The sequence below is a fragment of the Macaca nemestrina genome, chromosome 3 (genome assembly GCF_043159975.1).
Source record: "Macaca nemestrina isolate mMacNem1 chromosome 3, mMacNem.hap1, whole genome shotgun sequence".
NCBI lineage: Eukaryota > Metazoa > Chordata > Mammalia > Primates > Cercopithecidae > Macaca > Macaca nemestrina.
In genome coordinates, this window is record NC_092127.1 from 166,529,989 (window position 1) to 166,556,078 (window position 26,090).

At 35.7% G+C, this 26,090-nt stretch overlaps 1 protein-coding gene and 1 long non-coding RNA gene across 14 annotated transcripts in view; one reads left to right on the forward strand and one right to left on the reverse strand.

Moving 5' to 3' along the window:
- LOC105487786 (protocadherin 7) overlaps window positions 1-26,090 on the reverse strand; it is a 427,259-nt gene that overhangs the window by 95,363 nt on the left and 305,806 nt on the right. The gene's annotated exons all lie outside the window — the stretch shown is intronic.
- LOC139362443 (uncharacterized) overlaps window positions 15,056-26,090 on the forward strand; it is a 33,246-nt gene continuing 22,211 nt past the window's right edge. Inside the window, exon 1 of the long non-coding RNA XR_011621394.1 lies at window positions 15,056-15,170. This is a non-coding gene — a long non-coding RNA (uncharacterized lncRNA). The remainder of the gene's footprint in view (window positions 15,171-26,090) is intronic.

Sequence of the window (26,090 nt, forward strand, 5' to 3'; positions counted from 1 at the left end):
CAGAAACAAGGCTCCTTTTATAATTCCATATGCAGATAGATTTTTCAGGATCACTTGTGCGTGGTATGATTTTTCTGACTTCCAGTCACTTCCTATATTTTTATTTCTTAAAGAGCTATTTTTATCTGGGACAGTGGCTTGAGGGTAAAGACTAGGTAAATGGGACTCTATGTCCTTAAAGAAAAAGACACATTTTAAATCTTTTCATTACAGAGTGATCTTTGGATTGAATTCATTGCATTATTTAATCTATCACCTCTCAATAAAACTTTTAAAAAACCCCAACTGAATTGTAAACTCCAAGTCGAGAGTCTATAAGTTCTTATTCTCAATAGTATGGTGATAAATTCTTTGTGTAGTTTCAAAATGTTCAGTGGTGTGGATGATATTACTACTTAAAGTTTATTGTTACTCAGACTAGACAGAACTCTGTATCAGTTTAGCAAAGACTCAAAACATTGGCACTAGGATTATTGTGTATAGAAGACACTTTTGGTTAAACTAAAGTTGATAAGGAACAGGCATGACAAATCATTTCCTCCAACATCACTTCAAGTCAACGCTTCTCTAATGCCTTAAACAAAATAAAACAGACAACAAAAAAAATGGGACATTATATATAGTAACAAACCACAGAGAACCATTAGCCTTCTATTATTATATAAAGCTATAACTTCACACTTCATTCAGATATTTGCAAAATTACCAATCAACTCCTTCAAGGAAACCACAGAAAAATAGTTCATCAGATTACCACTGATAAGCAAATGAATGTCATAATACTCAATGATAAATATCACAAAATTAGAGGACGTTTATTATTTGCTGAAACTATATTAAATAAATGAAATATCACGAACAATTTTCCCAACCCCCAAACACACACACACACATACACACCCAACAATGCTTTGGTTTTAAGAAGATCAAGTCTGCTTCTATTTAAGACAACGTGTAATATTTTTCTACAAAAGATTGCATACCTGATGTGTTAGCAACTCAAGGCTGCTATTTTTATGCTGTAAAGGTTTAAGTTCTGCTGCTACCTATTATAAACATGTGATTTACTGCTGTTTTATTTTACTTGTTAAGAATTAAATTTAAAACAAAGGACATTATTTAAGGGCTTTAATATCTGAATAAATAAATAGAATCAGCCTGTAATATAATTGTAGAATGGCAACTTCTAACTATGAAGAAACAATTTTTAAAAACCTACATATAAAATCCAGGGATTATTATTCTACGGCTGGAAGTTAAATTACTTATCTGTAGCTTCACTATGCTTTGGTAAGTCACTGTATCCTATAGTTCTGCTGCTCTGTTTTTGGTGTGTATGATTCATTTATTAATTCATCAAACACTGATTGGTTAACCTTCAGGTGCCACACTCCGGGAGCTCTAGTAACAAAAGATAAACAGATGCAGGGGATATGGTCTCTGTCTTCAAGAAACTCACAGTTCAGTTGGAGAAACAGTCATGTAAACACATCATTATAATAGAGTGAGACACGCTAACAGATGCTTGTACAGTGAGGCTGTGATGATGGACAAGGCATATTTGTTTGGGGATTCAAGGAAGGCCTTCAACAAAGAGTGGCTTATAGGCATCTTATATTTTGAAGAAAGAATTGGAATTACCAGGGCAGGTCCAATAGAAATCACATAAATAGTGAAATAGTTAGATTAGCCAGTTAGATAGATAAATAGTTGTGTGAACTAAGTGACTAAGATTCAGGTGCTATTCACAAATAACACCCTTTTTGAAATACATGAGCACAGCAGAGGATAGCAAATGTGAAGCAGAGAACCTAGCTATAAATGTGAAGCAGCGAAGTGACCCCTGGAAATATATTCAGGCCCATTATCAATCTCTAAAATACAGAATCAATATATGAATTCACAGGATTTTTGAGGAAAGTATTTGAACCTGTTCTGTGAATTCTAAAGTATCCTACAAATGTTATCTACTTAATGATACCAATTCTTGTCCAGTGAGTGTAGGAGAGGTAACTTAATTATAAAGATGCGCTTCTCAGAAGTGGCAAGACAAATTTTCACATCCCTCTCTAGTATAAATATCATTTCAGTAAATTATGAGGGGCTTACCATAAAATCTTTTTATATCACATTATTGCCATTAATGTCCATGGGCCTAATCAATACTTAAACAAGGACATCCACAATAAAGCATGGATCATATTTAGAAGACATGATTTATAACCAGAAAGTCTCTGAACAGAGAGGACTGTCCTTGCACTCTGAGTATATATAGTTTTATTTTTCCCCATTATTCTATTTTATTTCTGAGCTAATGTAACTGTCAGTACAATTATTATATCATGTAAAATTTATTTTCTAGACTCACCCCCACCTGCGTATTGTCAGTATAACAAACAATAATATTGTAGTCTACCTAGCAGAGTACAATGGTAATAGAATCAACATCCAATTCCAAAATCAGGATATTTTTGTAAGTTGTTTCTTGAAATTGATGTGCAACGAATCTGACACAAACCCAGTGTTTGGCAAAAGCCTGCCTGAGGGTACTCTACTCTGTCTATTTCTTGCTGAAGCATATTCTTGAAGCCAAAGTATAAACTGAACATAGGGAACTTCAAAGGAATTGCTGAGTCCTGCACCTCCTGTCACAGCCAGAAAGATATGCCGTCACTGTAATTATCGATTTATTGACCATAAAGTAGACATTTGTGTTTTTGCCACTCAGAATCCACTTCCCCTATTTTTAGTGTGAATATACTATTTTGCTTCGGAAAACTACCCCTTTCAGCTTTTAGGCTATGATGTGTCTGCAGAGCTAATCCCATCCCTAAGCCTAGGGTAGACATTTGATTTGGGCCTAAGCCAGTCAGAATATATTATCTTTCATCAAAATGATTGGTTCAGGTATGTCCATGTGACCTCACTGGAGACCATGTGACTATGCTGGAATGGCTATCAGGTACTGTATTTGAATCACAGAAAGATATCCCGTCTGAGGATGGAAAGAGAGACCAAGAGATGAAGAGAGTCAAACAGGGCCCTGATGACTGCATCTGACCCTGTATCCAGCCATGCCAGATCAAATTTCAAGCTTTTCAGATACCTAATCTGATGAACTTCTCTGTACTTAAACCTAATTTGGGTCAAGTTTTCTGTCACTTACAATGCAATTAACAGATACAATCAATATTAAAAATTTAAGCCTTATCCCTGTTGCTAGCAAGAAAAAGAAATGGAGCTTATTTCTTGCCTGTTGCTTCCCGGGCTGCTCCACATTGTCTGTGTCGCTCTTGCATATCCATGACTGGTTCCTCCTAACTAGGGCCTATGCCTCCTATCACTGAACTACTAAACCACACACTGATAGTGACTTTGAAGCAATGGGTTATACTTACCCATAACACTCACAGTTACTCTATCCTCACTTTTGCTTGCCCGCCTTGAAGCCCCTTTCAAGTAGCAATATAAGAATTTACTTTCAAATGATATCCACAGCTTGTTTTTCTGTTTCTGGTTTACAGTTGAATTATACATATCATCATAGTCGTCTTTACCCTGACTATACTTTTATTCTCAAAGGGTAATTTATCCTTTTACATTGTGGAGCTCTGCTAGGACAACATTTTGATATAACGTTCTTTCTAGATTGTTTGGAAGAAGAGCTTACACTGCAGTGGGTTAAGTGCGATTTCCTTTGTTGAGTGGCAATAGCAACCTTACTTACAGAATTGAGCTTTGCCTTTTTTTCTCTCTCTCTTTTCAACAGTACTAGTGGGATGCTTTCTCCTGGAAAGCTGAGTATCTGGCATATGGAAAAATCAACTATTTGTAATAAAAGCTTGAGGCTTCCAAGGAGTTTTGTGGGCATCCCATATAAATTCAGTGAGTTGGAATTAATAGGTCTGTCCTTGCATAAATGAATAGAAAGCCTGCAAAGTAATTCTTTGCTAATCACAGCAAATTAGTCTTGAATTCTACTGACATGGAAAGATTCTAACTGGCATCAAGCCTGAAGACTAAAAATAATGATATTGCCATGGATTAGAAAGTGTCAACATTTACATGCCTTAGTGAGATGCAATCTTTATTGAAAACAGAATGACTAAATTTTACCCAAAATTGTGATGCTCTGATTGTTAACATATTTTTGGACTTGAGAGATGTTTACCTTCTTGTCTGAGGACTGAGTATAGCCATAAAGAAATCCAGAAACATTAATAAGAGTATTAATATTCTACTTTTCAAGATTCCTGAGATATTATTTTTCTTCTCATTAAGCAGTATTTAGTAATTAATAATAACCTTATTCTATACATTTTCTAAAAAATATTTATTGTACCGATCTTTAACTACATAGTAGAGATGCAATTATATGAAAGGAGGAGAAAATGTCCCTTTCTTTATGGAACTAATATTCTAACAAATGCTCATATAGATAATTGCTTAATTAAAGTTTTGAGGAGTATAATTACTATGCAACCATAAGGTAAAATTTATTATGGTTAAAAATGTATAAATAACCCACAAGTCATCTATGCATGTGGATATTTTAAAATGTTAATTTAAGAAGTCACTACAGACTAAACCAAACACATTTCCTATCAAGTGGGAACTAACCACTTTTAAAATCTTGTCTCTCAAGTCATTTACGAGTGCAGAAATAAATAGCAGCCCTAAGGAAGAAAATGATCAAGATGAATAAAATATAGGTAAAGGCATCAGCTATATTTATCTTCACAATTATGAGAGTGAGCTAATTAAATACGACAAACTTGACAAAGCAACATCAATTTCTAAATGTAAATGTAAGAAACTCATAAAGAAAGCTCTGAAATCAATCAGCCAACCAATCAATCAAAAAATTGAGTAGTCTCTCTCTTTGCCCCTACTGTATTTCTCTTATGATACAAATGAGTGCATTTTGAGAAGTAAATTTTGAGAAGGGAAATATGACAATTGTGTGACTCCTATGGAATGAATAGAAGTTAGATAATCAGGGAAAGGCAGGGATGGTGGCTCCTATGACAGTGAGCATTTGTCCAAAAGATGCAGCTGTACATGACCCAATGTTTGTGATTCCTGAATTTAAAAAAATAATAATAAAGATGGAATGATGACCAAGTTTTGAGACCACTGGTTTGCACTTCGAAGCTTACAAATTGGCAATCATGCTATAGGATAGTGTATACATGCGGGGGAAAGTTGTATTTGAACATTTGCCCTCAACAGCAGCTGAGGAGAAATCCACATGAAGTTATTCATGAGTTTAATCTTAGAGAAGATTTTGAGTCCATGTAATCTGATTTTAAAACTGCTGTTATGTGATATTTGTGTAATCAGAGAAAAAGGAAGGTTTCAACTACTTGGAAATTGAGCCTATTTACAAAAAATAAACAAAAACTGTGTGTTTTAGTTAACTTGAGAACATTAAAACTTAACTACTCAAATCTATCAAAATGATATACAATTAAGCACTATTATGTACAGAATGATATAATAGCAACTGTGTCCTTTCATTCTCATTTGTCCCTTTATAACAATTATTAAATAAACAATTCATCTTTGCACTTAATAAATTCTTACGTTGTATCTATAGGGTATATATAGCTACTTCTGTGCAAATGAAAATTATAAATAATTGATTTTTCCTTTCAAGTGGTATTTGCAAAAAATCTCCAAACCTTTAATATGATGGATATAAGTAACATTTCCACAAAAATAATTTATTTCAAAATGTTTAATTTGTTATGCTTTAGTATATTTAACTCAATAGATTCTGCCTCTTTGAATAATTAAATCTAAGTCAATTAGAACAGAATTTCTGTAAAACTATACTTGCATGTATGTATACTTTTGGAAATGCTTTTAAAAACAGATTTTTAAACTCTATGTCTGAGAAATAAAAAGCATGCTTTACATTTTGAAAAAAAATTAAACATTTTCAATCATCAGAGTTCAGCTAAATTTGACAAACCATAAGCCTGATTATTTGAGTCATGGCAAATGCAATAGAGAACTTTTGAAGTATATTATATTAGCACAATTAGCTTAGTATTGTACATATATAACTCATATAATCCTCATAACAACTGAAGAAGAGAAGTCATTGGTCCATATCACAAAGTCTAACTGATGAAGCTGGTATTTTACACCCAAGAAATGTGACTCCAGAGTCAAGCATGGCGTGTGTATACATATGGTGAAAAGTAAGATAACTTACATAAAATATATTTTAATAAGAGAGGGAAAAAAATAATGTTAAGTGGGGGTGTTGTGAAAGATCCTTATTAAACAGGCCTAGACTATGTAGCCTAAGTGGATCAATCTATAAAATGTTACTGATATAAAACTTGTATACCGATATGCAAGTCAACCCATGGTCTGTAACAATGGACAGGGGGAAGTTGCTGTAGATAGCAGGGTTATAGATGATGCAAAGCATGCATGATTGCATTTCACATAAAAACAGATTAAAATAACTCTTCAAGTATTGCACGGCGGGCGTCTTAATAAAAGGATACAAATTATACCATATATAAAATAGGTGACAGTGCCCTCTTGAGGATGCTACTGAAATTTGGCACCAGCTACCTATTCAAGAACGCCGCAGGTAAAATTGACATTCTCTCACGTATCAGAATCACTGTGCTTCTAAAAATACAAGTTCAATGAAAGAACTATTCACACTGGTTCTTCAAACTTGTCCTCAAAAGGCAGTCTTTGTGATACTTACTGTCGGATTAATGCAAGGATACAGATGGGGTGGTACCGGTTTTTATAACTACAGGAGAGATATATTGCAATAATCGAATTTATGAAGAACATTATCAATTGGTTACTAAGAATTTCAACTAAAAATATTTTATTAACATGTAGCCATCCCAAACTATAGCAAATCAGGCATTGGATTTGACCAAAGATGTTAAATATGCTACCATCATCTGTATCAGCTACCATTCTGCTTATCATGTTACGACTTCCAAAAGCAGGAACAGAATGCCCAATGTGAGTGTTTTGTGAATCACTTGATTTAGTATTTGGTTTAGAATCTTTATGTTCACTATGGAAATGACTCTCTGGCTCTTCATATTGTCCCTTTGACACACATACATATACACAGAGAGAGACACTGTGTACAATTACTTCCTGAAACCTGACTGAAAGAAGGTTTGCAATTGAAATACAAATCCCTAGAGAAAAAAAGTGCGAAAGGAAAAAAGAGAGAGAAGATACACACCCAAAGTAATCTAAGCTTCATCAGAAAGACCAGAGCATCAGAGATTCCACTTCAGATAAAGTACCAGAAGAAAGCAAGAAAACAGACTCTAAAGCTCAAATTAATTTTCTTTTCTAAAGTCACAGTAATTTCTGTGTCACCACCATGCTAGAACAAATTAATAAACTACCTTGAAATTGCAAATCATTCATTAGTATGCTGGCTTACTTCCTAAAAAATCTAACTGGTTATTCATATTTCTGCTAGGCCATAAAAGAAATATAAATAAAATGAATAAAAATAAAATCCTTAGCAGACTCTGCAAAACCTGGCATCTCAAGATTAAACCTGAGGCAGAGAAGTCAGGGTCCAAAAGCCACTGCATGTCCTGTGTTGACTTGTGTTTCAACTTGGGAAAATTGATAAATACATAAAAGTAACTAACTTTCTTATCTCCCTCCTCCCGAAAAGACAGCTACAGTGAATCTTATATTTATTTTCCCAATAAATGACTCCAAGCTTATTAAAAAGAACGAATTAATTAATTTAGAGATTCTTGTCATTATTGTTTCTTAAAATATCAAATTATATTACTAACAACACTGACATTTTTGTGTTTCACTGCCTAGCACTTTGGAATAACTCAAGTGCACAAGCGTGGTAGTAATGTATTATCCCACATATATTAAATCATTATTGTATCTTAAAAATCTAGATAAAATACATAAAATTGAAAGTTGTTAGCCTCCTAGCGTAAGAAAACACAGAAATGTCAATGAGTAAAAAATAAAATCAATATTCTGTGTCTGTTGAATGCATTCTTACTGTTGATAATTACATTAAAAAAAATGAAAAGGGAGAAAGCCATAATACCTTGTTATCATAGGATACTTATGCTTAAAGAAATATGAGATATAAAATTTACAATATATAAATGCAAAAAAGCCACAGCTATAGCATTAAAATGTGTGCCCACAGACATAGGTATACCTTTTGACTTTTCTCTGCATAGCTTTGTATAAAAATCCTAGAGTCTACTTTGTTAATCCTGAGAACACCTGGCTTTCTGCATAACATGCTAATTTCTTTCCAGCCCCCCAAAATGTGGCATCTGTTATATCGAATGAACCTTCTCCTCATTGTGTCTTAGTGGTAGGCACTACTATTATTTACTTACTTACCTATTTATGTATTTTAAAAAAAACACAGAAGTTGTCCGTAAGAGATTGCCACTTTTAGGCATAAGTTACACCAGAAGCTGCCATCTTCTCTCCTTTCTCTCATCATTAGATATCCTTAGAGAAAGGTAAACTACAGCCAGCCAGCTCCATTTTCTCAGCTCTCATTTAATTTTAAGTTCCTTACACTTTAGCCTATGCCTCTACCATGACAAAGCAGTTGTCTTGAAGGTTTACAGTGATCTCCTTTGTAAACTCAGTAACTGCTCAGCCTCATCCTCTTTTAATCTCCTGAAAATATTAACTAAAGAACTTCTACACAGCAAAATAAACTATTATCAGAGTGAACAAACAACCTACAGAATGAGAGGAATTTTTGCAGTCTATCTATCTAACAAATGTCTAACATCCAGCATCTACCTACCAGGTACTTAAACAAATTTACAAGAAACAAACAAACAACCCCATTAAAAAGTGAGCAAAGGGCAACATGAACAGACACTTCTCAAAAGAAGACATTCATGCAGCCAACAAACATATCTGAAAAAGCTCAACATCACTAATCGTTAGAGAATACCAATCAAAATCACAATCAGATAGCATCTCACACCAGTTCAGAAAGGCTATTACTAAAAAGTCAAAAACCAACAGATGTAGGAGAGGTTGTGGAGAAAAAAGAACACTTTTCCACTGTTGGTGGGAGTGTAAATTAGTTCAACCATTGTGGAAGACAATGTGGCAATTCCTCAAAGACCTAGAGGCAGAAATACCATTTGAGTCAGCAAGTCCATTTCTGGGTATATATCCAGAGGAATATAAATCATTCCATTATAAAGATACATGCACACATATGTTCATTGCAGCACATTATTTTATGCCAGATGCTATGGTTTGAATTAACTGTCCCCTCCAAAACTCATGTTGAAACTTAATCCCCAGTGTAACATATTAAGAGATGAGGTCTTTAAGAGGTGATTGGGTTATAAAAGCTCTGCCCTCATGAAAAAAATTAATCCATTCATGGATTCATTAGTTAATGGATTAATGCATTATCAAGAGACTGAGTTGGTTATCACAGGAATAGGCCATTATATATGCCAGTTTGGCTGTCGCCTGTGAGCCCCTCAGAATGTGATACCCTGTGCTGCCTTGAGACTCTGCACCAGCAAGAAGGCCCCTCACCAGATGTAGCCCCTCAATCACTGACTTTCCAGCCCCCAGAACTATAATAAATACATTTATTTTCTTCATAAATTATCCAGTCTCAGGTATTCTGTTACAGGGAAAGAAAACTGAATAAGACACCAAAGTTTATAGTAATTCCTTTATGCACATTATTTTGCTGAAAACAATCTCTTTTTTATGTTATCCACCACTGGTTATCTGCATTTCTCATACAGTAGTACATCACATTTATTTTTGTGCAATTGCCTTTCCCTAAAGAGTAAAATTTTTGAGTTCGACTTTGATATCTAATCCTTCCCCAGTGCTTAGCACAGGACCCCAAAGAAACTAAGTTAGGAGTTAATTTACAAGACTCCCTTTTCTTGAAACAATCTACATAAACGATTCATAAATATAAAACACACACACACGAACACACACACACACACTTACACCCATCTATACACACAGGCATGATAGTTTTGATAAATTATTGCAACACTATTCATCAAAAAATCAAATATTCTCCATGTCAATGTAACTAACGGTCATTAATACAGCATGCAAAGATCAAAAAGAGATTGGATAATTCTACTGGGAAGAAAATATATGCTTGGTCTTTATAACAAGAGTATCTGACTCACTGCTGTTACTCTGATTTGATGACTAGAAGGAAAAGCATTGCTTGACTTTGCTATCCTATCTTATCAGAAAACAGGAATGAGAGAAAATGACAATCGATCAAACAAATATATGAATAAAAATCAAGCCTTGAGACATGCTCATTCAAATGACATGAATGAGTGCTCTGCATTTCTACATTACTGAGGCTTCACACTCAGCTGATGAAAACCTCAGGACCCTAACTCACTACACACTTTGTCGATCAGAAACACTAGTATCTTGTTGCAGAGGGAATGCTGCCTGGATGCACATGATTACCTTTTTGATTCACTTTCCTATTCCCATTGCTACCATTTGTCCCCTGTTGCACACAACTATCTTGAAGGAAAAAATATTCACTTCTATGAGCAGAAAACTTTTTAAAATTCTTGGTTTATTTTATGACCCTTAGATGACATTTGTTTTTTCCTAGGAAATAGTAAAAGTTACTTTTATAAAGCAGCATTATTTTTTTTAAAAAAATAGCACAAGCCAGTTGGTGGCATTTCTTTATCTTCATCATAAAGAAGCATATTGATTGGATGAAAACGTTACATAAGCAAATGGCAACAGCATGTTTGAGAGGAAATTGTCCTGCCCTAATGAAAATGTAAAGAACTACCAAAGCAATGCCAACTGAAACAATGGTCAAGTTGGGGGCAATTCTTTTCCTTGTAAGACTGCTCAATGAAAGGTGGGAGCCAACTTTAACTGGCCGTCTGTTTCGTGCTCCTTCAGGATTTTGTTTAGAATTGCATGGCTTCCAGCACTTAGGAGTCTGTGGTTTGATTTTCACCTGTGAAGTTGAAAATTGCAGCCATGATAATTAGCAGTGACTGCATTTCACCATGCTAAGCAAGGCGCATGCTCTTCAAAATACACCAAGTAGAAGAACACAAGGTGAATAAAAATAAAGTACCAGTATTTGAAAATTAAGCCAATGTATTCTAAAATATTTTCATCACTCAGAAAATATCCCCAGAATAATAACCAAGCAAACAATTCTAAAAGCAGTTAGACAGTACCATGAACTAGGTAGCTCCCAGGAGAAGAAACACTTCAGAAGAAAATGGATATTGCACCTTCTTTCAGGCAGACTTACTAGTAGAATTTCATCCTGAGACTCACATAAATGGATGAGCAAGCATAAAACTAAATCCCTTATAGAGTCGATGTTCCAAATTTGTGAAGTATTACAGAATTTTAATGATGGAGATTATAATGCAAGCCCTGGTAAACAGAAGTCAGCACTGTCAAAAAGCAATTGTATTTTTCCTTTCTCAGAAAGTGGACAAACATTTTTCAATGTTTTTCCACAACTCTGTATCTCCATGTGCTTTTCTGGTCCAGATTTTTTTTTTTTTTTCTCTCAACACACACATCATTTGAATGGTGGCAAGCAGGAAAACACTTTTAGTAACTAACTGGCAGATGATGTAGCTTCCCTAATTTGACTTTTAGTTTCTAAACCAACAAAATATGCCAGAAGGGATTTATCTGGGCAAATTGGGTCTTAAAAAATAGTCTTTTTAAAATTGAATGGTTCATATTTTTAGGACATTACTAAATATTGAGGATGGTTTAATAGGTGATGAGGAAAGGTCTAACTAATGAACTGCTGAATGAGTAAATTTTTGCTTCATTTTTACTTGGCCAACCTGGCCTAGACTCAAGAACTGTTTTTAGTTTTTGATTAATGGTGAATATGCCCTATATACCCAAGTGAAATCAATTATCCTTTATTTCAACTGATCCAATATATCACTTTGAACTAAGGTGATTTAAATCATTGTACGTGTACAAATTTTAAGTGAATATAATTTTATAGCAAAAATCGATTTAAAAACATCCTTTCCCTTTATTAACACCATGCACATTTAATTGAGCAAAAAAGAGCCAGATGAAGTTTACATCAGCATGCTTCCATTTATATGAAGTTCAAGAACTGTCAGCACTAAAAGGTGGTAATAAACATCAGAGCAGTGATGCCCAGGTGGGTCAGGGAAGAGTGGGGAAGAGAAGAGAGGATTCAAAGGAGGCATAAGGAAATTTCCTAAAGTGATAGAAAGATTCTATATCCTGATTGGAGTGGTGGTTACATGGGTATATAGAGTTGTCAAGACACACTGCAGTATGCATCGAAAAAAATCTGTGCATTTAATTGAATGTAAATTATGCACATTATTTCAATAAAGTTGATTTATTTAAACAAAGTAAAACACATATTCAGCTCTGGGCATTTGCACTACTGATAAAGAAAGCAGCACCATATCATCTTACAACCTCTTTCTAAAGCCACTGGTTTGTATCTAAGTCCACAACCTTTAAACTAAGTGCAGATTCTACACGAGGGGAGAACAATCTTGGTTTTCAACCTCTAGCAGTTCTGTCTATTGGCTTGATATGAATGAAATCTACCTATTTTGCTTTGAAGATATAATCATCATATTGTTGCTTATAATTGACTCTGTGAGCTTTAAGAGGAAATAGGGCTGAGTTTTCATTCAGTTATGAACCATGCCTATACATACATACACCAGGATAACAGTTAGAAAAAACATAAGCCTTTCAGTTGTTCTTCTAGAAAAGTTAGAATATGTAGAGTCAAGGAATTATCTTATATTGTTCCAGAGACCAGAATAGGGGTTAATGAGCAGTGGCTATTGGGAACTATGACTGGGCACTGTAGAGAAGAGGCAGAAAGACTATAAACTGTGACTGGACAAAGTTGCATTGTGTGCCTGCAGTCCCAGCTACTTGGGAGGCTGAGGAAGGAGGATCATGTGAGCCTGGGAATTCAAGGCTGTAGTGGACCACAATCATGCCTGTGAATAGCCACTACACTCCAGCCTGGGCAACATAGCAAGACCTCATCTCTAAAACAAAATAAAACAACAACACTGTAAACTGTACCCAACAGGCTATTTTACTTCAAGACATGTTCCCTCTTCTTAATGAGGAAGACCCTTCAACTGGCTTTCAGTCTTTAGAGAGGCTTTAATATTTGCATCTGATTGTAGAAGCCGTTGAGATGGACATTCAAATATCCTAACATTGCCACAAAAGTACAGTGAACTCTAAAATGCTAAAGAAGAATGCCAAATTGAATCTTTGATTTTGGTGCTTTAAACCATACTGAGCAGAAATGTGAGCTTTTTCTTTTTTTTTTTTTTTTTTTGAGACGGAGTCTTGCTCTGTCACCCAGGCTGGAGTGCACTGGCCGGATCTCAGCTCACTGCAAGCTCCGCCTCCCGGGTTTACACCGTTCTCCTGCCTCAGCCTCCCGAGTAGCTGGGACTACAGGCGCCCGCCACCTCGCCCGGCTAGTTTTTTTTTTTTTTTTTTTTTTTTTTTTTTTGTATTTTTTAGTAGAGACGGGGTTTCACCGTGTTAGCCGGGATCGTCTCTCGATCTCCTGGCCTCGTGATCCGCCCGTCTCGGCCTCCCAAAGTGCTGGGATTACAGGCTTGAGCCACCGCGCCCGGCCGAGCTTTTTCTTATTGATATTTAGAGTTGACAATTCTTCCAGAGATTATTTCATTGCTTTTGAGTAATACTATTAATGATAGCTAATATTTATTTTGCACTTATGGGCAGGTGTTATTTTAAGCACTTGGTATATGCTGTCTAATTTACTCTTTGAAAACATTGTGTGGTAAGTTACTGCTGTCATTTCTACGTTACACACAAGGAGTCTTCGACTTAGAGTAACTTATCTCAGGTTGAACAGCAGATTTATGTGGACTGGAACTTTTAAATACAAAGATCATAGAATGCTGCAAGAAAGTGTAGGTAAGAGCATTGATAAATATAGCAAAGAACCAGAAAGGATTCTAATGTCCATCAATAGAAGAATTGATAAGTAAATTATCACAATATCTTCCAATAACATACAACATAAATTGAAAATCAGGGAACTATAGCTACCCATATCAGCATGGACTAATCCCACAAACAGAATTTCTGATGAGGAAATCAAGTCACAGAATATATACAGTATAATTATATGTATATGTAATTCACAAATGAAAAATATAAAATATCTTTTGAAGATATACAATTCATTAAAATTATAATGAAAAATAAGATAGCAGTAAACTCTATTTTCTGTTTTATAATTTCTTATTCCATCTCAAATAGTCCTCCAGATACCTTTGTATTTATTTTGCTTATATTTAAGTTTACCCTTCTAAGGAAGAAATATATGTTTTAATCACTTTAAGATTCTAATAGTATATTTCAATAAATATTTTGATTTATCATGAGTAATGTAAATAATAATTATAATAAAATTTAACATAAACTTCAGGAACTAAGCATATAGAACAGTATTTAAGAAAAACAAAGCATGTGCCACCTTCCTTTGGTACTGATAAATTTTAAACACTGATCTAGACTACTAGACATCAAACAATTTCCTCTGAACTCTTCCCCAGAAGCAAGTAGCTTGGCTAAACCCTTGAGAATACATGTCTTTTCCATATTGTGCAATTTATTTTCGACAACAGGATCTCTGCCTTAGCCATAATTCTAGAATTGCAGGTCAGGATTGCTCTCCAGAGTCTTGGCCTGGGCCCTGACCATCTGCTGCCAAACCTTATTGAATCCATCTACTTGCCTACCTGAATTCCAAGTATTGCTTGTTGCTATCTTTCTGTGTCGATGAACTCTGATCATCAGCCAGAAAACAACCATCATCTACCTGTCACTTGTCACCTGTCTACTTGAACTGCTGCCTCTTTCTTTCACCATACTATTATGATATAACAGTTCCTCTAGGTTTCCAGCATTTAAAGCAAAATCTACACCACAAATGCTGGCCTCACAGCAGGGAAGGGGTGGGAGAAGTGAGAACTGGCTAAACATCTCTAGAGTGCATTCACCAGCATTTCTTTTAGAAAAGAGAGCAATGGATACAAAAGAACGATCATTTTCATCAGGAGAAGGTAAAATATTCCCAACTACTATCAGCCATGTGTCTATTTTCCAGAGCATTTCTTCACTCCTTTAGTTGACCAACACTTGAGACTTTTGAATATTTTAATCATTGAAGATATAGGAAGAAATAACACATAGCCCATATTCTCAAGGCACTCATCAATTATTAGGTTCACAGTAACATAGAACATGGCTGGACTTGCAGATAGAAGTATGAACACCGTGTAGTGGGCCCAGGGAGATCCCCTTCCAGGAGAGCTCATGATATCTAAGCTGAACTCTGAATATCAATAATGGAAATATTATCAAGTAATCGCTGCTTAACTAGTATATGCTAATAATTAAGCAAAATGTTTCATAGATTTGTTTAATTCACAATTGTTAGGTTACATTGTTATTCCCAATATACAGATGAACAAACTGAATTTCAGGGAGCTCAGGCAAGAGTTTTCAAGGATAGAGAACAGGGCAGAGATGGGGTTAGAAAAATGCAGAAAATGACATGAGACAATTAGAGATTAACATTAACTCAAAATGCAGGAGATGATGTTGGAGAGGTAAAGATGGTAGTAAGGTATTGGTATGATTTGGCTATGTCCCCACCCAAATCTCATCTTGAATTGTAGCTCCCATAATTCCCATGTGTTATGGGAGGGACCCGGTGGGAGGTAATTGAATGATGGGGGTGGGTCTTTCTGAGCACTATTCTTGTGACAGTGAATAAGTCTCATGAGACATAATGGTTTTATAAAGGAGAGTTCCCCTGCTCAAGTTCTCTTCTCTGGTCTGCTGCCATGGGAGATGTGCCTTTCACTTTTCACCATAATTGTGAGGCTTCCCCAGACATGTGGAACTGTGAGTTCATTAAACCTCTTTCTTTAGTAAATTGCCCAGTCTCCGGTATGTCTTTATCAGCAATGTGAAAATGAACTAATACAGGTATGGAATTTTCAAAGTCGTACTGACTTTAGAATTACAAGCACAACAGAGTATGTCACTAGTGCAGTATAGTCCTTTGCACACAATAGATAATCAACAAATATTTTTGATGAAAGAATGAATATTTTATAGTTCACTCCCTAATTCAACTTTCTCTTTTGTAATTTACTAAGTTGACCTCACAAATATGTAAAAATGTTAGTTTCAGAGTCTTTTAGAGATGGGATCTACCATTATCTTTATACTTCTAGAACTACAGGCTGGACACGGTGGCTCGCACCTGTAATCCCAGCACTTCGGGAGGCTGAGTTTTGGGCAGAAAACTTGAGTTCAGGAGTTTGAGACCAGTCTGGCCAACATGGTGAAACTCTGTCTCTACTAAAAGTACAGAAATTAGCCAGGTGTGGTGGTGCACACCTGTAATCCTGGCTACTAAGGAGGCTGAGGCAGGAGAATAGCTTGAACCCAGGAAGCAGAGGTTGTAGTGAGCTGAGACAGCACCACTGCATTCCAACCTGGGTGACAGAGTGAAACTCTGTCTCAAACATTTAAAAAAAAAGAACTACAATTTATCAGTTTCTGTGTTCAGTGAAAATGACCAAATAAGACTTAGCAAAGTACAAATTAAGCTGTTATAACAATAAACCTTTCACATTTTGTGTAAAACGTATTTACAACACCTTATAAAGTTTCTATCTTAGCACTTCCTAAGATTTTGTTCAACTTTAAGGAACAAAAAGCATATTAACCCAGACAACATGTGCTCTGGTAGGGAAAAATCAAAGGAGAAAGTCCGCTTATAGGTCTCATGAACATTTAATGATGTCTGCCAAGGAAACACTTATCACTATCACAAATATATTTCTAAAACCTGCCAAAAAATAATTACACACAAACACTTTGAAATCATTTGAATGCCAAGAAAATCCTTCCACATCCTCAAGGAACTTTAAAGAAAACACACTTTAAAATAATGAACTGCCTCCCATTTTCCTCCATTAAATGATTATCTGATGTCAGATACTTGTCACCAGTTGTAGCTTAATTACATGGTGGCACTACCATTTGGGGAATTATGCTCTAATGTGATGCTTGCCTAAAAGTTATTTGCATGCAACCTGCTCTTTGGCTCTGAGGATGACATCAGTCACTACAGAAGCAGAGAGCAAAAGTTAAGAAACATAGATGTTAAGAAATACAGATGTGGACGGGCACTTTGGCTCAAGCCTGTAATCCCAGCACTTTGGGAGGCTGAGGCGGGTGAATCATTTGAGGTCAGGAATTTGAGGCCAGCCTGGCCAACGTGGTGAAACTCCATCTCTACTAAAAACATAAAAATTAGCTGGGCGTGGTGGCACACAGCTACTCAGGAGGCTGAGGCACGAGAATCGCTTGAACCCGGGAAGCAGAGGTTGCAGTGAGCTGAGGTTGTGCCACTGCACACCAGCCTGGGCAACAGAGTGAGACTCTGTCTCAAAAAAAAAAAAAAAAAAAAAAAGGAAAAAGAAAAATAAAATAGATGTTTGCTGAGGTCATATTGAACTGATGCTACTGCATAAGCTAAGGACAAGTACATCTCTTACTGGAAGAGATGCCATCACCATGTTTCTCTCATGAGAGCACAGATTCCTAAAGAACCTCATTGATCATTCAATGAAAAGTGACCTGAATTCTAATTTTCTTCTGCAAAACTCTTCTTTGAAATAACAGAAAAGCTGTTGATTCTCTATTCCCTAGTCTCCCCCCGTCTCAGAGTTGAGGATACAATCTCCCACATCACAAGGGTGCAATTAATTAAGGTGCAAGCATTTTCCAACCTGTGGATGCAGGTAACAGGTGTAAATTACCATTTGAAAGAGTGATTCATGTCACCAAGACTAACTGCTGACTAGGGAGGCTTAAATCAATCCTATTTGAAGTTCTATTATTTTTTAAATGCTGACAGAGAATCCACACTTACATACAGCATTTCACAGATAAGATATGCTCCCTGCCCTCTGGGTCTGCCATGTCAGTGAAACAGATGGCAAGATTATAGGATAAATGTGGAAGCAATGGGCAGGGAAATGATGAAATCACAATAGATTTTTACAACCCTAAAAAAATTCTGGAGTAGCATTACCAGCAGGTAAATGAGACTTAGATAATATTAAAGTAGCAATTTCTAAATTCTGATGTTTATCTGAAATTTTGTAAAAATACTGAGCAGCTAGGCTTTAGTTGTCCTCATTATAAAAATGTATTTTCAGAATAGGTAGCATCTCCCTTGCTATATTTACAATGAAATTTGAAAATCAAAAGCCATAATATTTAATGCACACAATTTCTGTTTATATGATAATTATTGTTAAAATATATTACTAATAATGAATAATCATTTCCTTTTAAAATTAGGTAACTTGGCTTAGATTTTGAGGTGGTGTATGAGGGAAGGTAATTTTCTGTGAAGAGAAGCATTTGATACGCCTCTGAAGCCAAGGTCCAACGCGATGTAGAGAATTAAAGGAAGGGATAGAAGATGAAAGGGAAGAAGATGGAGACAGGAGAAATCTAATAGGGAGGACTATTGTGGCAAGATAGGATAAGTTGAGTTTTTGTTGGATGGGATAAATTCAGATAGTTGTTTTTTGTTTGTTTGTTTGTTTGTTCTTTTGTTTGTTTTGAGACAGAGTCTCACTCTGTCACCCAGGCTGGAGTACAGTGGTACGATCTCCGGGCACTGCAACCTCTGCCTCCCAGGCTCAAGCAATTTTCCTGTCTCAGCCTCCCAAGTAGCTGGGATTACAAGGGTGTACCATCATGCCTGGCTAATTTTTGTATTTTTAGTAGAGACGGGGTTTTGCCATGTTGGCCAGGCTGGTCTCGAACTCCTGACCTCAGGTGATCTGCTCACCTCGGCCTCTCAAAGCGCTGGGATTACAGGCTTGAGCCACCACACCCGGCCTAGATAGTTTTCAACATAAAAGAAAAAGAGCTACAGAAAAGTAGCAACTGAGTATAAGAATGAGTATGAAAGTGGAGGTGAGAAATTTAGGAAGCACTGGGAGTTAAAGGATTGGGTGGAGAAATGATTTTAAAAGGGGGATGTTTGCTAATGCCTGCAATGATTAAACTGTTTATGCAAGCAAGGGGCCATGTTGAAGAAAAAGCATTGCCAAAAGCTTGCTTTATATCTTGAAGTGAGTTTTTAAATTGAAGTTTTGAAGCTCTGATGTAGGTTCCAGTTGTATAACATGACACAATTGGAGTTAGCATGTTGAAGCAAATTCTGCAGCAAAAATAGCCCTCCTGATATTTCTCCCCATCTTCTTACTCCATTTTGTTATATTTCTATTTTTAATACAATGCATTGAAATGCTATCTTCTGTTATCTGAGTAAAGATTCTCTAACTTTACTATTTTTTCCTGGTGAAGCTTAAAAAGATATGTTATCATTTCAATCAATATTTTATAATTTGTTAGGCTGCTGCGCATAGTTTGATAGACCTATTGATGGAGCATGTTGCGAGCATGTTCTTTAAGATATCAATCCGTGAGGTCCGCTTTCAAGGAACTAATGAAAGCACGTTTCAATTGGCTTTACATGAAGCTTTAACATCATCGTTATCTTGCATTTCATATTTTGTACTTTTGGGAAACTGCCTTATAAAAAATCAGATAATATTACTTTAAAATTACTCATTCCATAAATATTTGCTGAATGCTTACCAACACCCTATGATTCCTGTCCAAAAGTAAACTTTAATAAAGGAGAGGCAAGAGGAATTACAAAAAAAAAAGTCATAAACACTATTATGTGAATAACTTCCAAAAAAGGCAGACACTTGACGAAAGGAACAGTTACTGAAAAAAATCTATTTCTTATTTCTTACTGTCCATTAATAAACTCTAAGATAAAACATCATTTCGTGACAAAATTCTTATCTTCTAATTTCATGTAAAAATGGATTGTTTCAAGATTTGAATTTTGATTTTAAGACAACTCATTTTGATTATTTGTAAAAATCAAATGCTCACAATGACATGTATTCTTTCCCTCCCTCCCTCCCTCCCTCCCTCCCTCCCTCCCTCCTTCCCTCCCTTCCTTTCTCCCTCTCTCTCTGTCTCTTTCTTTCTTTCTTTTTTTTTTTTTTTGACAAAGTTTAACTCTATCACCCAAGCTGGAGTGCAGTGGCACAATCTCGGCTCACTGAAACCTCCACCTTCTGGGTTCAAATGATTCTTGTGCCTCAGACTCCTGCGTACCTGGTATTACAGTCATGCGCTACTACGCCAAGCTAATTTTTGTATTTTTAGTAGAGATGAGGTCTCGCCATATTGGACAGTTTGGTTTCCACCCACCTTGGCCTCCCAAAGTGCTGGGGTTATAGGCGTGAGCCACCAGGTCCAGCCATGTATTATTTCTTAAATGCAATCATCTTATACATGCTTAAAAGTTATTTTGGCTGTTGAAAAAGAATATCAGCCACATGAGGATTCTCTAGATGTATGATCTTGAATATAATTTATACAAATATAATCCTATAATTACAGACCAAACTTTTTAAGAAGGGCGTATCATCTGATAAAAAGTTTCTCTGATCTTAAGAAGTTGTTTATCATAGCTTGACACATACAGATAATTATAAACAAATAATTTTACTAAGGCAGATATACTAAAGCTTTTTAACAAGTTAATTGAAAATAAAATAAGTAGCTCTATATTTTATCTTGATGCTTTTGGAGATTGAGCAATAAAATGAGTTAGCCACATACAGATATTACATACTACTTATGTGTAATTAAAATAATCACGAAAATGCCTTGAAAATAATTAAATATTTAATGGAGGAAAGTCATGAAAGGCGTAAGTTAGAAGAATCCCAGCACTTATCTAAGGAAGTAATCTCTTATTCTTTGTAAATAAGTTTGAAGGAAACTGGCAGATAATAGGAATATTCTTCTAAAGAGTTAGTTGTATATGTTTCCAAAGGCCCTTTTAATTCTTTACACTGAGATAGAAAGAAATTTTTAAAAAGAACAAAATCCATTGAATGTTTGAAATAATATTGAATAATACAAGTTGTTTTTCTTTTAACTTGCATTGTATTCGGTGAAATATTTTATTAGTTGGTATTGGGAAGACCAACAAATAAGAAAATACAATTCTTTAATCTAACATCAAAATCTGTCCACATCCGGTCATAAACTATCCTTCCAGCCTTCACTTATCTTACGCTCTTTCACATAATCTATACCTCAGACAAACTAGACCACGCAGAATTTCCCAAAGGACACAAGCGTTGCTTCTGTGAATATTCTTCCTTCTACTTGAAATGATTCTTTATTCCAAGATTGACAGTATTGACAATTTTGGTTGGCCCATTCTTTGTTGCTGTACTGTGGATGGCAGGATGTCTAGTGGCATCCTTGACTTCTACTTACTAAATGTCAGTTGCATCCCCCTCGTTGTGACAAACAAAAATGTCTCCAGACATTGCCAATGCCCTTTGGGGGATCGGGGGGGACATGTCAAAAATTCTCCTCATTGAGAATTACTGTTTAATCACTTTATATGTGCTTGATAAAATCTTAACCACCCTTCCCCTTTCAGACCTAGATCAAATATGATCTTTCCATCCTCGTAGTACCACCACTTGTAACACTTCTTCAAAAAACCCCATTTGTCTTTATATTACATGTATTTTTGTGCAGATCTTACCTACATCACTAGAAAGGAAACTGGTTGAAACCTAGGATCATGTATTTTCTTCTTCAGTATCTTCAAGAAAACTTTCTTGGGAAAATGCCCTACACCTCTTATTTGCTCAGAAACCACCAAATATTCATTCTGTAATAGTCAAAATTATGATCATCACCGTGTTCTTTGCACCTATATAACCGTCTTGTAGTTTTTAAAAAAAACAAAACATGATTAATGTTCACCAATCTGAAGAATGGTATAGACAAGTTCTATTGTCTTTTTTTGCTTGAAACTGGAGCGTAAGTCATTGATGTTGAATTCAGTAATGGTCTTGTCTTTTCTTTTTGCAGATAAAGTTCATTACTAAACAAATTAGCTTTTCAATTACTGCTGCTAAGCCAAAGTAATTGAAATTCACTAAAACTTTCAGTCTTTTTTTCTACTTGTTCTTTTCTAAGAACCGATAATTTGAAATAAGATGAAATTATGCTGTTCATTATTAAAATTATATGTAAATAAAAGTGTAACTTGGCTCTTAGACTGAAGACACAATTTGGATAACAAACTTCAACTTCTTTTTCTTTTTCTTTCTCTCTTTGTCTATAGCTAACTCTCGCTAATCTTTGCATAGGATTTCTAAATGCAAAAGTTTGCGTTATTATTGGTAATTGAGCAAATAACTACATGTCTGGCTCCATTATTTGTGAGGAAGAATAACATCCTAGTACTAAATAGCTGGCCCTAAAGAAGAAAAAGCAATTTGAGGATACAAGGAAGGATTGCTGAGATTGCTGAGATGATGTAACAAGGGTGGGTCCTATAGGACAAGTGAATATAACTGGCAGTCTTGCTGCTGAACACCACTCCCATACACACATACACACACACACACACACACACACACACACACATACACACACACACACACACATGCATACACACACACACACATGCATACACACACACATGCATACACACACACACATGCATACACACACATGCATACACACACACATGCATACACACACATGTGCATACACACACACACATGCATACACACACACACATATGCACACACACACACACACACACATGCATACACACACACACACACGCCACCCAGACAAAGGCTGTCCTCTCAGTCATTGTTAAAAGTACTAATGACTGCAAAGATACAAATTCACAATTAGTAGCCCTGCATTGGGTCTTTTGAGTAGCTAATTCAGCACTAGAAAACTGAGCTTTTCTTCAAGACCTAGTAGAACCCAGCCCCCAGTCTAGTGGGTTTCTTTTGTTTTCTAAACTACTTCTGCAATAGTCTTTCTTTGTCTGTCTTTATGCTCAGAACCCACCGAGTTGCCAAGGTCCATTCTAAGACTGAGGCCTAGACCAGTGTATGATCCTTAGGAAATTTACTATGCCTGAACTCCAGACCAGAGCTAAGGGTTTCATATCAGATCTACATTATCAGGCCCATCTGCCTGCCTGGAGTTTCCAAATGTTGCCCAGATTCTTTATCTGGCATTCTACTCACTTATTAGAATTCTGGACCACTACATTTAGGATATAATATGAATGGAGTGTTCCAGATTTAATGTGCAAACCCAAATATGTCTGACTTCAAAATCCTCTATAAACTTCCTTGCTAGAGCTATGAGCCAAGACTTGTCAGTGCTATATCATTATAATAGCACCGCTATTTCCCATGAAAATGCTGGAGTAATGTGCCTTCAAAGCCTTCAGCTGTGCCTGCAAATATCTGGTTTTCATGCTTCACTCAAGACCCACTCTAATCCAAGACTTTGTTCTAGACTTCATTGACTCCCATTTATTGAGCCTTCCTCTAGATGTCCGGGCACCTAGGACATTTCTGACTCTGTTTTGATGTTTGAGACTCACCATCTTCAGAAGCAAGCTACTATTTTTGTCATGGTTAGTTAAAAGTACATTAGGTGAAATAAGCACAGAATCTCCTACACCAAAAAACAGGACTTACAGGACTTTAATTTGGTTACAGTTGCTTGTGATGCATTAATGTGCTGTAGCTGTTTTATGCTGGTCACAAAGCACAAATGATTAGCAGTAAAAAGAATTAACAAGGCATTTCAAAATCAAAGAAATGATTAACAAGGCCTTTCAAAATCAAAGAAATATTTAATATTTGCTACATTTCAGGTGGTGGAGATAAAATTTTGTCATTGTTTATGAAATTTCTTGCCACCTGTGCCAAAACTACATTTCTTCAGCCCTGCTGAATCAGCTATTCTGGGCATACTCAATCATCAAAATATATCAAAGCCACATAACCAGTTTGGGGTTGCTCCTCATTGATGGGATAATCACTTTTGTGACATGATAACTTGTTTTTCTATTTTTTTCACAAATATAGTATCTCCCAAAGCCTCAAATTATTCTAGAATGAGCTTAGATTCTTTTTGGATTAGCATGTTTCTCGATGTTTGTCATCTCATGTGTTATCCATCATGAAGAACTGTAGCTCATGTAAGGTTAAATTTAAAACATATTACCTCAGTACCTTTAATATTAATCCTAAAGTTTGGGTAATTTTTTTTTTTTGAAACAGGATCTTGTTCTGGTGCTTAGGCTGGAGTGCAGTGGTGCGGTAAGACCTCACTGTAACTCCTGGTCTCAAGCGATCCTCCTACCTCAACCCATCTCAACCTCTAGAGTAGCTAGGACTACAGGTGCACCACCATGACTGGCTAATTTTTTTATTTTTTATTTTCTTTTTAGAGACAGGGTCTCACTATATTGCCCAGGCTGGTCTCAAATTTCTGTCCTTAAGAGGTCTTCCTACCTCAATGGTCCAAAGTAGTGCAATTTGGGTAATTTCGAAATAAAACACTTACCTTCCTCTATTCTGTTTTAAGGAAGATTTTCACATTTAAATAACCAAACTTGAGTATGGTGTACTGCATGAACTTTGAAACAAAAAAATCCAGGGATTTTAAATAAAATAACACTCTTATATCCTCTTATGCTAGGAATATTCCTGTGTATAACACTGCATATCATATAATTTTTTATATATTCTAATATCACTATAGCTATGTCAGTGGACATTATTTAAGGCTACTCACAGTCAGTACCATACAAAATAAATAATTTGGCTTTCCAAAGAATACTTTCTAGAGTATTTCTCTTATATTAAAAAAAAATTAAAAATAAAATTTATAAACGGTACAAAATGACCATGGTCATTAATAAGTCATCTAAATACAAAAAAAGTTGCAGCAGTTAAAATTCAATTGGCTAATTTAATTTCCACAGGAAACTGAAGCATTTCTACAGTTAAATTAAATCAAGTTGATAAAATACCAATAAAGGATAAGCAGGATTGATACAAAGCAGGTTAGTTCACATGGAAATGTTACATACAGTAATTTCAAGGGAACCAACAATCAGAGACATAATCGCTTTTAGTAATTCATTTTAATGTCAAATATACTTGTATATAAGAAAGCATATATAAATATTATGCATATATAAGTGAACATATAGGCTGGGTGCAGTGGCTCACACCTGTAATCCCAGCACTTTAGGAGGCCAAGGTGGGCAGAACACGAGGTCAGGAGATCGAAGCAATCCTGGCCAACATGATGAAACCCCATCTCTACTAAAATACAAAAATTAGCTGGGTGTGGTGGCACATGCCTGTAATCCCAGCTACTCCAGAGGCTGAGGCAGGAGAATCGCTTGAACTGGGGAGGCGGAGGTTGCAGTGAGCCGAGATTGCACCACTGCACTCCAGCCTGGTGACAGAGCTAGACTCCGTCTCAAATAAAATAAAATAAAATAAATTAAAATAAAATAAAAGAACATACATACACATATATAACACATACATGTGAATTTAGGAGTTTTAAACTGAATAATGTAGAAGATTATAAAGATTAGTGAAGGTTTCTGTATCAAGCAAACAACTAAGGTGTTTGATCGAATGCAGAGCAAAATTTTTCTCACAAAGAACATAATGCCTATTTGTGACAAGGTTCCAAGAAAGTTTAGCTGGCAATTTAAAGAGTCCTTGGGGGGATTAATTTAGCTTCTCCACCAAGACTTAGCAGAATGCCAGAAAGAGTTGGGTCTGGTAAAGATAAATTTATCTTACTAGTCAGCAAAGCTGGGGCTGGGTTTCCTTATGGCAAATCATGAACAAAAATTTGTGGGACTTGAGTAGAGGATTCTAGTGTTATAATTGCATTAGATTAGTATTTTAAAAAGTTTAGAAATAGATGTTAGCATCTTACTCCCATTTTTACTTAAAATGCAATAATTTGAAGCC